This window comes from Ornithorhynchus anatinus, chromosome 14 (genome assembly GCF_004115215.2).
Source record: "Ornithorhynchus anatinus isolate Pmale09 chromosome 14, mOrnAna1.pri.v4, whole genome shotgun sequence".
In the NCBI taxonomy this organism is placed as follows: Eukaryota; Metazoa; Chordata; class Mammalia; order Monotremata; family Ornithorhynchidae; genus Ornithorhynchus; species Ornithorhynchus anatinus.
The window spans coordinates 29663020-29680253 of NC_041741.1; the positions used below are offsets into that span (position 1 = coordinate 29663020).

Sequence of the window (17234 nt, forward strand, 5' to 3'; positions counted from 1 at the left end):
GTAGGCATAAACTGAATTCTCCTTGAGGACAGGAATCATGTCTACCAACCGTAATGTGCTCTTCCAAGAGCTTAGTACAGGCCTCTGCGTTAGGTAAGTGCTCAATAAATGCCACTGATTGATTGAATGATTGACAGAGAAATCCATCATCAAAGGGAAAAATTATTTGTCTTTATCGATAGGACCGGCTCAGGATTCACTGTCCCCAGGAATACAGGATTGCTTTCTATTCTTTTTCAACTTTATAAGCAGCTTACTCCAGGATCAAGTTTGAGTTTTATTTTTTTAAACCAAGAGGTTGAAAAGGGAAACGTGAAAAATCCTGAAACTTAAAAAAGTTTACTTAATTAAGGAAAGGCCCTCTTGGTATGAGACACAGTATGATTGAATATGTGTTTCTTCATGGAGCTAATGTCTATGGCAGAGTGTTAAAGCCCTGAAAATAGGGAGCCGAAATGGAAACTCTGACTTAAGCTTCTCTGTCGTTTAGCTGCCTCAACAGTTGAATAAAATATTAGTTTGAGTCTAACTTATCCTTTCCATAGGGTGTAAAATCACTCTTCACCTAGAAAAATATGAAACCCTGAGCTTTTTTTTTTATTACTTGCATGTTATTTACAAGACTGTGAGCCCCATGTGGGACAGGGACTTTGTCCAACCCGATCTGCTTGTATCCACCCCAGCGCTTAGTACAGTGCCTGGCACATAGTTAAGCACTTAATAAATACCGTACTCGTCCATTGTTGCACACTGGCACTAGGTGAAAATGTTGATTCTAAACACATGGTTGACTCACAGTGACGTGAAGAAAAGTTTCCTCTAGGGCGTCACACAGTGTCCCGGTGAGTTGCCAAAGTGGAAGAGAAAATGAAAAATCTCAGCCATCTAACTCAAGTGATTACAACCAGATACTCGTGCGTCAATGACTCAGAGAAGCAGAACTTTGACAGTAATTTAAATTTAACTCTTCCAATCTCCAGATAATATACTTTTTCCACAAGATGGCACTCTAAGGCAGCAAGTATTGATCTCTGGTGCTTTGGCAGGAAGATTAAAACTAATCCTGTAACTCCAAGAATAATTCTAAGACTGCTAATTACTCCGCCAGTCAAATCACCTGACTATAGTGTCTGCCATTAAGGGTGAATAATGCGAACTCTTCATCTCGGTCAACAAAAACATTTAGCAAGTGCCTGTTTGAACGTGACCAAAAGATGAATGAATGTATGAATCAATCATATTTCCAGAGTTGTAATTTTAATTTTGCCATTACTTTTCTAAGATCAGACTTACTCTGGATTTGAAAAAAGCAGGTTTTTAAAAATTCTTCTTTTTCTCCTCCCTTTCGTCTTCCGCTCCCTTTCTTTCTCCCCTTCCTCTTCTCTTGTCTCCATCTCCCCCTTTGCCTTTTCTTCCATTCTTCTTTTTACTACTACTACTACATCACCCACTACTTCTGGAATGCCCAAAGTTGAAGCCTAGTTCTGAACTTTTTACTATGGAATAATAATACATAAGCCCCCTTATAAGATGGGATCTTAATGGGAAGATGAGCTGTAGAAATAATATAAATAAATTCACAAGCAGCTCTCTCTCTATAATGGGAATTAGTTTACCGTGACAACTGCAGGGTGGAACTGTATGGAGTAAACTCCTGACATATACACTGGTGCTGAGAACATGGCCCTTTTCCCTGGCTCTAAGTATCAATGAATCTATCATATTTATTGAGCACTTACTATGTGCAGAGCACTTTACTAAGTGCTTGGGAGAGTACAGTACCATAGAATTAGCAGACACATTCCCTGCCCATAATGAGGTTAAAGTCTAGAGGACTCTAGTGTATATATATGTGTATATATACAAACACACACACACACACACACATATACACACACACATATATACATATCCGCACACACATATTATGTATGTATAGTATACTGTACAGTAGGATTGTAATGATTGGTGCAAAGTAAGCACTTAACAAATACCATTATTATTATTATTGTTACATTAGGGTTGTAATGATCATTTTCCACTTGGGAAGCACTTAGTTTGGACAGAGCTAAGTGTGGAAAAAGGTACAATGCTGGGATTTGAATTACTCAGTCCCAGCCCAAAGCGGGTTCACCCTCTAAGTGGTAGAATTGGAGGTAGGAAAGGGAAATGACAAAGGACACACAAGAAGCAGCCTGATTTAGTGATTAAAACACGGGACTGGGAGTCATAAGGACCTGGGTTCTAATCCTCACTCTGCACTTGTCTGCTGTGTGACCTTGGGCAAGTCATTTGACCTCTCTGGGCCCCAATTATCTCATCAGTAAAGTGGGGATTAAGAATGTTAGCCCTAAACAGGATGTAGACTGTCAAATCAGATTATTTTATATCTATCCCAGTGCTTAGAACAATGCCTGGCATATAGGTAGGATTTAACAAATATCATTTTAAAAAAGAAAAGATTAACAAGATAAATACAGCAAAAATAATAAATAGATAACATAGACAACTACGGAAAGAGTATGAGATGAGGTACATTACTGCTGAAGGAAAATTCTTCACCTGTGCAGCAGGTCAGACCTGCCAAACTACCTAATGTTTTAAATGTGGTGAAAGAATGTCACCACCAGTAATTGTAGTAACATCTGTTAGGCTCTGACCATGTGCCTAGCCCTGTGCAAAGTGCTGAACTAGATAAAAGATCATCAGATTTACACAATCCATGTTGCTCATGGGCTCCGAATCTAGTGGGGAAGGTGAACAGGTAGTTAATCCCCATTTTACAGATGAGGAAACTGAGACACAGGGAAGTTAAGTGGCCAAGCCAGGACGAGAACCCAAGTTTCCTGACCCAGAGGTCTGTGTTCTTTCCCCTTCCTGCCTCTACGCTGCTTCACCACTCCTCCTTCTGCAGTCTTCATCCTGAGACATGTCTCAACCTCTACACTGGTGACCTGCATGGCTCAACCATTGGAGAGGCAAGAGAAAGGGAAAGGGAAGATTGCTCTTGTTCTTTTTAACGATCATGGAGTGGGGAAGCTGAGGAAACCTATGATACCTTAGTCCTTTCCTTGTCAAAACTCGACCTTCCGCCGAGGCCAGGGCAAAACCCTGAAGCCTCCAAATTAGTGTTTTCATTTAGGAAGTGCTGAGAATGACTTCTTTCCCAAAACACACAAATTGTAAGATCTGTGAAGGAATGTAGGTTATGAACAATAGCCTCCATTCCAGTTCATTCATAGAGAGGTAGCATGGCTTAGCGGAAAGAGCACAGGCTTGGGAGTCAAAGGATGTGGGTTCTAATCCCAATTCCACCACTTCTCAGCTGTGTGACTTTGTGCAAGTCACTTAACTTCTCTGTGCCTCAGTTCCCTCATCTGTAAAATGGGGATTAAGATTTTGACCCCCACCTGGGACAACCCGATAACCTTGTATCTCCCCCAGCGCTTAGAACAGTGCTTGGTACAAAGTAAGCGCTTAACAAATACCATAATTATTATTATTATTTCTTTCCACCCACCTCCACCTCAATTCTGCTGCTACCACTGAGAATCTCGACAGGTAAGTGTTCCCAGGAAAGATGTCCAAGTTGGGGAGGAGGTGGGGGTGTTGACTGACCTTTCCTAATCACTGTAAAAACCAAACTTCCCAAAAAGAATTGAAATGCAGCCCCAAAGATGGCGAGTTTCTATTATTACTGAGGAGGAAGGGAGAAGGAGATGGAGAGGGATGAGGAGAGGGAGAGCAGAAAGAGGGAAAGGGAAGAGTTCCGTTGCTTTAGGGTTTACTTTTGGATAATTTAAAAGAGGATTTGGAGGTGTTAACTGGAAAAGGCCAAGGCTTGAGGAGATGGATCAAGTGGTCCAGGGATAGTCCATCTTGTAAGCGCATTTATGCAGCTATTCCAGATTGGAATTACTGACTTTTTCAATTGAACAGTTCTGTGGTCTTAAAGTCAACACTTTTCCCAACATATCATATAAGGTTCAGTCTGTCTGCATGAGTTTTAGTGAAGAATCATTATTATCAGTTGTATTTATTGAGCACTTATTGTGTTGAGTGCTCAGTACTGGGGAGAGCAACATGTAACAGACTTGGTGGACACATCCCCCGCCCACATTGAGCTTGCAGCCTAGAGGGGGAGGGAATGAGAAATGATGTAGCTTTCCAAGAGGATAAAATTTAAGGAAAACGTATATAATTTTACAGCACTAAAACTTTCAGAACCTGTGCCTTGGTATGCGTGTTTGCCACTGAATTATTATTAAGAATTTCCTATAGAAATATGGATGCTCTCCTGAAACTGGCAAAGTCTGCTTTGATTTTGAAAGTAAGAAATCTTTACCTATTTCATCTAGGGAATTCTGGGTATGATAAAGGCTTGGGGCCATTCAGACCTCCTGCATCTCGACTGATCGTCTCTGTTCAAGAGCCTTGAAAGAGCCTGGATGTGTCCTGAAATATTCACAGGTGGTAGATTTTCAATGGTAAACAATGGTCAGATTTCTTATTTCTGTTTTAAAGTCTTCCTTTTTTGAAGAAATGCAGGATGAACAAGGTTTTGAAAAACTCCCCCTGCCCGTCCATGGCTTCTTTAGCTTTAGTCTTTATTGTTATAGCATCAACTGTTAACCACAGGCTGACTACATTTATCCAAATCTAACATATGGCCATTATTAAAACTTTTTCTTCCAGTTCCCTAGAAGTGACATAATTAATTTTGGGGGATTTATTTTTTCAATAGAGTAATAAACTAAATGGGTACAAAATGCATCCTTTTATCCTCTATGATTTTATTACTTAAGTGGTGTGAAGATTAAGTTTATATATAGTAAATGTTAGAGATTTCCATTTTAAATTAGTTGACACACACACTAATACCCATTGTATTCCAGAATAAATGGAAATTAAAGTTGATCAGCCATGATGCAGGAAAGGTCTCTAAGGCACCCCTGTAGAAAACCTTAAGGAATTTAAGCAATCAGATCTTTAATTCTTTATCTTTTGTCGGGGAAGAGGAACCCTTGGAAAGAAGAAAGGTCACTTAGCTTGTTTTCTTGGTTCCTAGAAATTCTGATTTCTTTCAGTCACTTGGTCAATCACTTTCTGCTTAGTTCCTTTTCTTCGTAGAAGCATAATCAAATTCAGCTCACATGCTTGAATTGCATGGGATTTGAAATGAATAACTCATTTCATTCTGTAGACAGTGAGATGGAAATAGAAATGAAATGTTGCTTTACATAATGGTATATTTTCATTTAAGAATGTGTTTTCCATTAGGAACATAAAACACAAATAGCTGAATAAATTAAGAACACTCTCCCTAGATTGTCACCTCCTTGAGGACAGGAACAGAGTCTTCCGCTGTTCTTCTATGTTCCCAGGCACCTGGCACTGTCTTCTAAAATAGAAAAATAACCACCTGAGGGCCATTCGCTTAGGGTATTCCTGTAATTCTGGAAATCTAGGGCATTTTGGGTATGATAAAGGCTTGGGGCAGTTCAGACCTCCTTCATCTCGACTGATCGTCTCTGTTTAAAAGCCTTGAGAGGGCCTGGATGTGGCCTGGAATATTCCCAGGTGGTAGATTTTCAATCAGATTCCCTGTGCCCGATCACTCCATTGAATAGCAACACACACCACCAAGGGAAGCCGGGCTCTGATGTGTAACCAGAGGAGGTGCATAACTTTTCACTTCTTTAAATTTTTATGGTACTTAGTAATTATGAAGCAGTGGGGCTCAGTGGAAAGAGCAGGGGCTTGGGAGGCAGAGGTCCTGGGTTCGAATGCCGGATCTGCCACTTGTCAGCTGTGTGACCATGGGCAAGTCACTTAACTTCTCTGTCCCTCAGTTACCTCATCTGTGAAATGGGGATTAAGACTGTGAGCCTCATGTGGGAGAATCTGATTACCCTGTATACCCCAGGGCTTAGAACACTGCTTTGCACATAGTAAGCCCTTAACAAATACCAACATTATCATTATTAGTATTATTATTAAGCACTTACTATGTGCCAAACACTGTTCTAAGCTCTGGGGTAGATACAAGGTAATCAAGTTGGACACTGTCCCTGCCCCTCATGGAGCTCCCAGTCTCAATCCCTATTTTACAGATGATGTAACTGAGGCACAGAGAGTTTAAGTGACTTGCCCAAGGTCACACAGCAGACAAATGACAGAGCCAGGAGTAGGACCCACAACCTCTGACTCCCAAGCCTGTACTCTTGCCACTAGGCTACGCTACTTGTTAAGCCCTAACTAAGCTCTAGGTTCTGGGATATATACAAGTTAAGCAGGTTAAACATAGTCCATGTCCCACATTGGGATCTCTTTCTTATCTCCACTTTACAGATGAGGTAACTGAGGCACAGAGAAGTTAAGTGACTTGCCCAAGGTCACATACCACACAAGTGGCAGTCCCCTGACTCCCAGGCCTGTGCCATATCCACTAGGCCATGCTTCTTCTCAGAAGTACATCATTAAGAGAAAGGAGGTTATTTTCCCCAACCCCAATAAGATTTCAACACTTAGATTCATATCTGCTGTCCCCTAGGGCAATATGGAGCATACTTATTAAATGTTTCAATGTGTAGAGAAAAACCTTTCCCTGATTATATAAAAATACTTTTCCTTACAAAACAATAATAATGGTGGGCTATGTGCCAGATGCCTGTAGCACTAATAATAATAAAAATAATAACGGTAGTATTTATTCAGCCCTTGACCTGTGCTAACCGTTGCGCTAAGTGCCGGGGTAGATACAAGATAGTCAGATCAGACCTAGTCTCTGTCCCATATGGGGCTCAGTCTATGAGGGAGGGGGTAGGGAGAACAGTATTTTATCCTTAAGTTACAGATGAGGAAAGTAAGCACAGAGAGATTAAATTATTTGCCCTGGGTCATACAGCAGCCAGAGCTGGGATTAGTACTCACCCTCTTTTCCTCCCACCCCGTGATCTTTCCACTAGGATGCACTACGACATTGTTTTAAGCTCTTTCAGTTCTGCTATCAAGAAACCAGCACCCATTTCTTACAACATTTCTCAGTCCTCCACTGATTAAGTGCGGATCCCATGTGAATATAGACACCCCAAGAGACGAGTTACAGGGAGAAACAAGGCCAAGGGATCCAAACTGTATATACACTTCTGGTCTCAAGAAGCTCCTGGGGATGTCTAATCCTTGCCAGTCTCCCAGGGAGAGAGAAGAGGTACCTGGCCTGATTCAGGTTGCCTTCAAAGTCCTACAGAGATCAACCTGTGGAGAGAATAGAGGGCATTTGTTAAGCGCTTACTACATGCAAAGCACTGTTCTTAAGCGCTGGAGAGGATACGAGGTGTTCAGGGTGTCCCACATGGGGCTCACAGTCTTAATCCCCATTTTACAGATGAGGTAACTGAGGCACAGAGAAGTGAAGTGACTTGCCTGAAGTCACCCAGCTGACAAGCGGCAGATCCGGGATTTGAACCCATGACCTCTGACTCCCAAGCCCGGGCTCTTTCCACTGAGCCACGCTGCTCCTCTTATTAATATGGGGTTATTCATATGCAGAGAAAGTATGCCCCACCTGTTATAGGAAGGTAGTTTGCTTCCTGCACTAGTTAGGGTCTACAGAGAAGATCTAGGGTCTACTAGAGAAGCAGCGTAGCTCAGTGGAAAGAGCCCTGGCTTGGGAGTCAGAGGTCATGGCTTCGAATTCCAGCTCTGCTACTTGTCAACAGTGTGACTGAGGGCAAGTTACTTAACTTCTCTGGGCCTCAGTTACCTCATCTGTAAAATAGGGACTAAAATTGTGAGCCCCATGTGGGACGACCTGATCACCCTGTATCTACTCCAGTGCTTAGAACAGTGCTCTGCACATAGTAAGCTCTTAACAAATACCAATATTATTATTATTATTATTACAGGGAAGCCCAGGGACATGACCCTTCCTGACTGGGTAGAGAAGACAGACATGTACTGCCTGAAGTGTGTCAGCGCTGTGAACGTTGTGTAGCCTCATTTGAAGATTACCCATGTCCTTGGGTTATCAGTTGTCCAGTGGATGGGGTGGGATGTACTAAATTGACAAGCAGCTGCTCAGGAGACACTAACTTTAATGGGACACACCCTGACTACTTGCGGCTAGAGTGGACTTTCCCTGTATCATCATCATCATAATGATAATGATGGCATTTGTTAAGAGCTTACTATGGGTCAGGCACTGCTCTAAACGCTGGGTTAGATACAAGAACATGTCAAGTCCCTTTTCCAGAAAGGCCAAGGAAACTCACTGCATACTGCAGCTAGAGAATAGCACGGCCTAGTGGAAAGAACCTGGGGGCTGGGAGTCAGAGGCTCTGTCACTTGCCTGCTGGGTGACCTTGGGCCAACCACTCAAGTTCTCTGTGTCTTGGTTTTCTTTCTCTAAAATGATTATCAAATACCTATTCTCCCTGTTTCTTACTAAGACTGTGAGTCTCAACATGTCTCCTATCCACTAGTGTTTAGTACAATGCTTGGCATATAATAAGAGCTTAAAATTATTATTAGAACTGCAGCATCTGGCACAATGTCCACCCAGAACCATTTTTATCCCCGCAACCAACTCAGCGCTCTAGAGCTCTAACTGCTAGGATTTTCTTTCATAATGTTATTTTGCCGACCTCCAATCTGTGTTTCATTGCAAGTCTTGCAGTCAAGTGAGAGCAGGAGAGGGAAAAAAGAGGGCAAAAATGAAAATATAGCTACGTCAACTTATATGCATATGGCATTCATTTTTGTGCAGTCTCAAATTTATGCTCCGTCCTGAAACATTTCCCATATCCATTGACTTGCCAATCATGGCTAATGCTGTACTAGTGAATGGGGAGGTCTTAGGCTGTTGGGAGTGGTCGCCTTACTCATTTTTTTTTTTTAGAAAGAAATCATGAGCGGTGTAATTGGCTCATTCAAGGTTCTCTATATTTGGAAATTATCCAGGGAGTCTTAAGGTTCTAAAACTTTGTCCAGTCCTGTTCATCCCATTGACAGTAACACAGATCAATCAGTCAATGCTATTTATTCAGCAGTTACTGCCTGCAGAGATGATAATGATGATGCCAATGAGGCGATCGCTAATGCAAAGTTATTTGAGTTTGTCATTTCAGTTGACTTTACTGTACATGAAAAAGAAAATAATCAAGTCCTGAAATGACTTTCATGTCCTATAAAAGCTTTCTGGTAGAAATATAATGCTATGATTATATGGATGGATTTTTAATATGATATATAAATCTAAATTTTGTTATTAAAATCCTGTTTGCTCAATGCATAATGCTAACCCCAATTCCCATGGTTCTCCTAAAGAGGGAAATGTCGTCATTTCAAATCACAGCCCGCATTCATTGTTAACATGCCATTTCAATTGAGCTCTGGCAGAGATTAGGGATTACGGTTACGTTTATTGCTAATGGTCATTTATTGAAACCCTGTGGTTTTCACTGTGGGTATTTGGGAAGCTGGCTCTTTCTCTGAACCAGCACTGCTTCCATCCATGTAATACGTGATTGTTGTTTTAGATATTAGGGGTCAACTTTATATCATTATCCAAGTTTTAGAAAAGTACTCCTTACTATTTGAAACACTATTCACTGACCACAGAGCCAAATTCAACAACGCCAATTTGTGTTTGCTGAGCAGGCGGCGGGTGAAAAGTAAATGGCAAATCTGGAAGCGTTCTCCAATTTCATTTTTCTTCAAAATAGAAGCACTGGAGGAATGATGAGTTGATATGTGTGACTGTCTCTGGAAATACGAAAAAAGAGTCCCATTATAAATGAGGAAGAAATTATATTATTTACAGAAGACCTACCCCGGGGCATATTTCACTCAATGTTGATTGTGGTATTTGTTAAGCACTTACTATGTGCAGAGCACTGTACTACTCATGGGGATACACACCCAGATTAATCTGGTTAGACATAGACCCTGCTCCATATTGTGCTCACAGGCTAAGTAGACGGGAGACTAGGTATTAAATCCCTATTTTACAGATGAGGAAACTGAGGCCCAGAGACATTAATACCTTGCCCACAGTCGGGATAAGAAACCAGGTCCTCTGACACCTGGGCTCATGCTTTGAGCACCACGTTGTGATGTTTTTCAATATTTACTCTAGGGAACAATATCCTGTGGTACACAAAAAGCTTTCTATTTCTGGATCCATATGCATTTTCAGTATGGTTATAAAAATTCTTTTCCTCTACAGCATTAACTTCAACATGAGAAGGTAAACGTGCAGAAGATATTTCATCTATAGTCTTGCGAATATGAATATAGCACCATCTGGTGGTTCACAATACTGTCTTAATATTTCCCTATTGGATACTTTTCCCTGCAAGAGAAAAGCCATTTATATTTCTCCACTCACCATTTAACCAGAGTTGTAAAACTTTGTAAAAACATAAATGAAAGTTGTAAGACTATGAAACCCCCTGTTACTAACATTGTAAAATTACATGAGTCTGTATTAGGTCAAATTTCTAAAACCAGAGATCCATATCAATGGATCTTTTTAAGAAAATGGGTTAATATTGATGTACTGTCATTGCGGTATGTAGCAATTTACTGTAAGAATTATGAAATTATAGTAGTTGTAATTGGAAGTGATTGATCTGTAATAGGACACTTACCAATCACTGTAAGTGTCCAGCGACCGAAAGTGAAATGTACCAATCTTCTTTTGTCAAATTCTAAATGATGTAAAAGTGACAGTTTTTACTATTTTCAAGAATGCTAGCCTACATATATCAATCACACGTTTCCTTTTATGAAAAGTGTTAATAAACACTATAAAATAGTTGATCATTTTAACTAGTGTTCAGAGATGTTATCAAAAAAGGAATCACGAAACTATTTTCTTCTATAAAAACAAGTTAGTCTGCTCCTATGCAAATTAACTTTCTCAGTAGCTGAAATTGAATCCATATATCAATCAGTCAAAGTTATTGAGTATTTACTATATGCAGAGCACTGTACTAAGTACTCAGGAGATTACAGTATAACAGAGTTGGTAGACTTGTTCCCTCTCCGCAATGAGCTATAAAGTATTCTTCAGAAATAAAATGACTAGAACAACATAAGTCATTTTTCATCCATCAACTATCCCTGATCCTGAAGATTTTTTTCAATGCCATTAAAGAAATCAGCAGTTCCCAGCCTCATAAGTAGCTTACAAGTAATAATAATAATAATGTTGGTATTTGTTAAGTGTTTATTATGTGCAGAGCACTGTTCTAAGTGCAGGGGTAGATTTACAGGATAATCAGGTTGTGCCACGTGAGGCTCACAGTCTTAATCCTCATTTTACAGATGAGGTAACTGAGGCACAGAGAAGTTAAGTGAATTGCCCACAGTCACACAGCTGACAAGTGGCAGATCCGGTATTCGAACCCATGACTTCAATAGTATTTATTGAGCGCTTACTATGTGCAGAGCACTGTACTAAGCGCTTGGGATGAACAAGTCGGCAACAGATAGAGACAGTCCCTGCCGTTTGACGGGCTTACAGTCTAATCGGGGGAGACGGACAGACAAGAACAAGAACAACTTCTGACTCCCAAGCCGGGCTCTTTCCACTGAGCCATGCTGCTTATACACACAGATATTGTGTAGCGATGCAATCAATCAACAGTACATATTGAGTGCTTATTGTGTGCCAAACCCTGTGCTAAGAGCTTGGGAGAGTACAATACAACAGAACTAGGAGAAACATTTACTGCCTTACAGTCAAAAGGGGGAGAAAGACATTAAAATATCCACTTTGTTTATAAAATAACATCACTGATGGAAAAATCCGCATGGGACGAAAAAGACTGCTAGTAATAATGTTAGTATTTGTTAAGCGCTTACTATGTGCAGAGCACTGTTCTAAGCACTGGGGTAGACACAGGGAAATCAGGTTGTCCCACGTGGGGCTCGCAGTCTTAATCCCCATTTTACAGATGAGGTAACTGAGGCACAGAGAAGTGAAGTGACTTGCCCACAGTCACACAGCTGACGAGTGGCAGAGCTGGGATTCGAACCCATGACCTCTGACTCCAAAGCCGCTCTTTCCACTGAGCCATGCTGCTTCAACAGTCCATTTGCAATAAGGATAGACTCTTGATTTGTTAATTAATTTATTGCATACAGGCTCGTTAGGGGCTGTTGCTGTCTCTGGCTATTCAGTGGTCTCCTACGTGGTGTTACACTGACTGATTGAAGTTCACTAGGCATAGTACTCTGGTGGGCAATTCCGAGTCTGGTAAGAGTGACGCTCTTCGGTGAACAACATCTTTTGTGAACCTCTTCCCCATCCTGGGTGAGCATTGCTTACTTGAGTAGGGCTATTGAGGTACTCAAGGTGTTGCCAAGTGGCACTTCTGGCTCTTCGGTGATTGAGGCTGTAAGCTTGTTGTGGGCAGAGAATGTGCCTATTAAATTGTTATGTTGTACTCTTCAAGCATTTAGTACAGCGTTCAAAAAATACAATTAATTGATTGAACCTCCACTACCTCAGGTGCCTACTTGTGTAGGACCTTCGATAGAAGGACTTGAGTGGTTTTTCAAGTAGTGGTAATGACTTGCACTGAGTTAAATTACAGCCAAAACTTATCCCGCTACATTGTAAGCTCCTTGAGGGCAGGAATCATGTTACCCAACTCTATTGTACCATAATCTACCAAGTGTTTAATAGAGTGCTCTGCACACAGTAAGTGGTCACTAAATACCATTGATTGATCCTATTACGGCTTGCACAGCTCCACATACTTGGCTTTACTCTTTCTTTTACCCTTGCCTATTTCCTGCTCATTATCCTCTATACTTTTCCATTGGCGCTTTGGGAGATATCCCATTAGTGGGTTTAATCCATTTTAAAGAGTTGTACTGAAAGCATCATTTTCTCTTCAATTTATAAATTTCAACCTTAATTAATGAAATCAGGTGTTTTGTCTTCACTATTTTTCATCAGCCTACACTTACCTTATAATCTAATATTTGATTCTACCTTCAATTTCTATTGTTTAGGCTCAGCTAAAAGCACAAACAGTAGTAGTTGTAGGAGTGATGATAGTAATAACAGTTTACTAAGTACTAAACAGCACAGTGTCGAGCATAGAGCAAATGCTCAGTGAATGCCACTGGTAGATAGTAGCAGCATTTCTAGAACATCAAGAACCACAACAATCACAACAACATTGTGGTTAGTCAGACAGTCAGTTGTAGTTATTCAGCACTTACTGTGTGCAGAGGGCTGTACTAAGCACTTGGGTCAGTATAATATAAGAATAAACATACACATTCCCTGTCCACAGTCTAAAGGGGGAGACAGATGTTACTATAAATTACAGATATGTACTAAAGTGCTGTGTGATTGGAAAGGGCTATCGAAGGGAGAAAGAGAGGAAATCAGGGTGACGCAGAAGGGAGTGGGAGAAGAGGAAAGGAGGGCTTAGTCAGGGAAGGCCTCTTGGAGGAGATGTGCCTTCAGTGAGCCTTTGAAGGTGGGGAAAGTATTGTCTGTAGGATATGAGGAGGGAGGGCGTTCCAGGCCAGAAGTGGGACTTGGGTGACAGGTCTGCGGTGAGTTAGATGGGATAGAGGATCAGTGAGAAGATTAGCATTAAAGAAGTGAATTGTCAGGGCTGGGTGGTACTAGTAGAGTAGTGAGGTGAGGTAGGAGGGGTCAAGGTGAGTCCCCTGGACTAGGTGTTTAATGAGAACAGGATAATGAAGAAAAACATTCCCTGACCATGAGGATTTTACATTCCAATGGAGGAACATAAAACAAAGAGCAGAAGTCTCCCTTGAGGGAGGGAATAGGGACTATTTTCAACCTGAATGGCACAAAACCACGTAAGAAATCCAGCAGATATGGGCAGGCCTAATTTTAGATTCCTCTCCATCCCTTGTTCAATATTTACAAATTAAATTAACAAAAATCTCTACAGTATAGTGAATCAGCATGGCCTAGGGAAAGAGTATGTGCTTGGGAGTCAAAAGACCTAGTTTCTAATCCTGTCTCCACCACTTGTCTGCTGTAAGACCTTGGGCAAATCACTTCAATTCTCTGTTCCTCAATTCCCTCCTCAGTAAAGTGGGGACTCAATACCTGTTCTCCCTTCTACTTAGACTGTGACCCCCATATGGCACCTGAACATCTTGTATCTATCCCAGTGCTTAGTAGAGTGGTTGACATATATTAAGCACTTAATAAATACCATTGTTATTATTATTATTATTATTCACATAGACGACATCTTGACCTCTTTAGTTTTGGCAACGATGCTCTGTTGTAACCTGGCAGAAGTTGACCAGTTCAAATATTTTAAAAGCACTTGTAAAATGTTATAAGATTTCCTTTTGAAATATCAGTCCCAAGAACAGCATGTGATAACACAACTGGTAAAAACAACAGGATCAGCGCAAGCTCGACTGAATTAATTTTGAATCATTTTTCTATCTAGATGTCGATAAATGGAAATTTCTTTTACCTGGACGTTTAGAACCTGAACACGTATTATCATCATATTTGGGCGTGTATTATGAGGAGATATAATGGGTCCCTCCAGTTTTTAGACAATATTCTAAAGGAATAATTTGGGGATGAATTTCTGTGCTCTCTCACTCGTTATTGCCATCTATAGTAACCCGGGCTAGTGGAGAAATTCTAAAAGCTTTCACCGGCTGTTTGTTGCTATGGCAACCATTTCCTTGGCATCAGTGCATTCAGCAGGCAAGCTGGCATTACTTCTCCTCCCCCACCCCCCAGACTTCACAGAGGCAGCATTGTGGAATCACATTGAGAAAAAAAGAGATAAACAAGGAGAAAATCTTAACAAAAGTAACTAAAGCTAACACGAGAATATTTGTGTGATGAATTGAATTAACTCTTCTTGATGAGGGGCACCTTTTCAAGCCTGGATATGTAGTTGATAAGCGTTCCATCTAACTTTTGGTTAAATGCCAAGGCAGAAACTGAAGCCCTTTCAGTATACAACAATTCCCCACCCCCACCCCCACCCCCAAGACTATAATTAAGGAAACAAAGATTAAGGAAAGAGGAGGTATTCTGTTAGTACTTGAAAACATAAAGAAGGAAATGTTTAACCGCTTCAATCTTCTCAAAACAATTTCTATTTTATCTCATTCTGAAAAAGTACATTCATAATAGGAAAAAAATATTTTCAGAAAATATTTTCATTACTTTCGATATGAAAATATTTTCACTATTTCTTTTTTTTTAAATTTTCTCCTCCCAACAAAATTCTTGAATCTGTAACTGCCTCAAGAGACTCCAGCAATTAAACACATTTCTGTTGGGGTTTTCACAGTGGTAAAGCAACTCTTCATGTGTTATTTTCTTTCCTGTCCAAATGTTGAAAATTCAGGCTTGAGTGGTTCAGACTACTGCCTTTGCTGCTGTTCCTTTAGAGGTTTCTCTGCCCAAACCTCCCTAACAACGTTATATGTGTCTAACAGGGCAAGCATTGAGTATCAACATAAACCAAACTCTAAATTGAGAGCAACATATGAAAGAAGTGATTTGAGAGGGATTCTCAAGTTCAGATGGTAGTTACAACAGATGAATGACTCAGGTGAATGCTAATAATATTAAAAAAGAACTCTGGTCTCTCCTCGAAGCTACAGGTTTACTGGAAAGGACAGACTTTTAAAACTGTTTTTGAATAGTATCCAATGGATCAGTAGCTTCTGTTCTTCTTCAGCTCAGAGTGTAAGTTCCTCTTAAGTTCTCACATTTAGGAAATGCACCTTGAGTAATACATGGGTTTATGTGCAACCATTTCTTCTAAAATTGCAATGGTGTTCTATCCAGATAGATGAGCACTGGTTGAATAATCAATCAATAGTATTTAATGAACACTTACTATGGGCAGAGACCTACTAATAATAATAATTATGGCATTTGTTAAGCATTTACTATGTGCCAGCCACTGTACTTAGAATTGGGGTAGATACAAGCAAATTGGGTTGGATAAAGTCCCTGTCTCATGCAGGGCCTCACAGTCTCAATCCCCATTTTACAGATGAGGTAACTGAGGCACTGAAAAGTTGAGCAACTTGCCCAAGGTAACACAGCAGGCAAATGACGGAGTCAGCATGAGAACCGATTACCTTTTTATTCCCAGGACTGTGCTCTATCCACCAGGCAATGCTGCTTCTAATTAGTGCTTGGGAGACTACAATAGCTCAGAGGGGGTAGACACATTCCCTGCCCACATGGAGCTTACAGTCTAAAGGATGTTCCCAAATATTTTTAACAGCGTCTTATTTGAAATGTGCGGTTAAAAACTAACACTGAGAAAGAAATGGGAGCATTTAATGAGCATGTGATATATGCATAACACCAAAGTAGGTGAATTGAGACACAATTACTGCCCTCAGAACTTTACAACCCAATGGAAAAAAAGCTCAGTTGAAACATGATTTCTGTCTAAATTCAAATGTACGTCACATCGCTAAACCCTTGCTGCTCAGCTTCTTTGTGTAACCATTAGTAGTGGTTTCTGGCAAAAGAACAGATAACAGAGGAAACGATAACATGTCCAATGAAAGAAAATCAGGAAGAAGCCCGGTAAAATGGATTGGTTCATTCCCCATCATTAAAATGTTCTCAGATTTTCATTTTCATTTTTGATGTAACAAAAAGCTTGGAGTGGACTTTTGAGGGTGTGTAGGATTTGGGGTGAGGTAAAGAGAGAGAGAGGGAGGAGAGAAGAAAAAGAGGGGTAGATTAAAAGAGGAAAGAGGAAAAATGGGAAGGAAAGTGGGAAAGGATAAAAGAAGAGGATGAAGTGGGCGGGGGCAAAGAGAGAGCGATGGGGAGAGAGATAAGAGGGATAAAACTGATAGTAAATGAGAAAGAGGAGAAGGAAGGGTGAGGAGGGAGAAAAAAGGAAGATAAGTGTTATCTCCTACTCTTCTTTCCCTAATTTTTTCTCTCCTCTTTCATCAATCGGGCAGCTCTTAAGCAGCAGTGGCTCTGGGACTGACCCAGATGGACTGCAGGGAAGAAGCTACTCATGTTTGGTGGTAATAGCACTAGAGGAGCTTGGGCCTGCCAGTTTCCCACCATCACGGGAGATCCCAAGTCAAAATGCTGGCCTTGCCCTGAACTTCCCTCAGAATGTCTGGAAGGACTGGGGTGAGGTAACGTTTGTGTCCTCTCCATATTGGTCTTCAGACTAGTGTGCAAGGAAGGCATTGGGTTT

At 40.7% G+C, this 17234-nt stretch overlaps 1 long non-coding RNA gene across 3 annotated transcripts; it reads right to left on the bottom strand.

Annotated features, from left to right (window-relative positions):
* Positions 1-4972: 4972 nt before the first annotated feature.
* LOC103170789 lies at positions 4973-14656 on the bottom strand. Of its 3 annotated transcripts, none has more exons than XR_005660788.1 (5): positions 14496-14656; positions 10653-10712; positions 9617-9765; positions 7215-7257; positions 4973-5197 (listed from the first exon to the last, which is right to left on the bottom strand). It is a non-coding gene; the product is annotated as an uncharacterized LOC103170789 (long non-coding RNA). The 3 variants fall into 3 exon arrangements; XR_003764126.2 differs by lacking the exon at positions 4973-5197 and adding an exon at positions 5232-5401 and having other exon boundaries at positions 9594-9765; XR_486402.3 differs by lacking the exon at positions 4973-5197 and adding an exon at positions 5240-5401.
* Positions 14657-17234: the final 2578 nt, after the last annotated feature.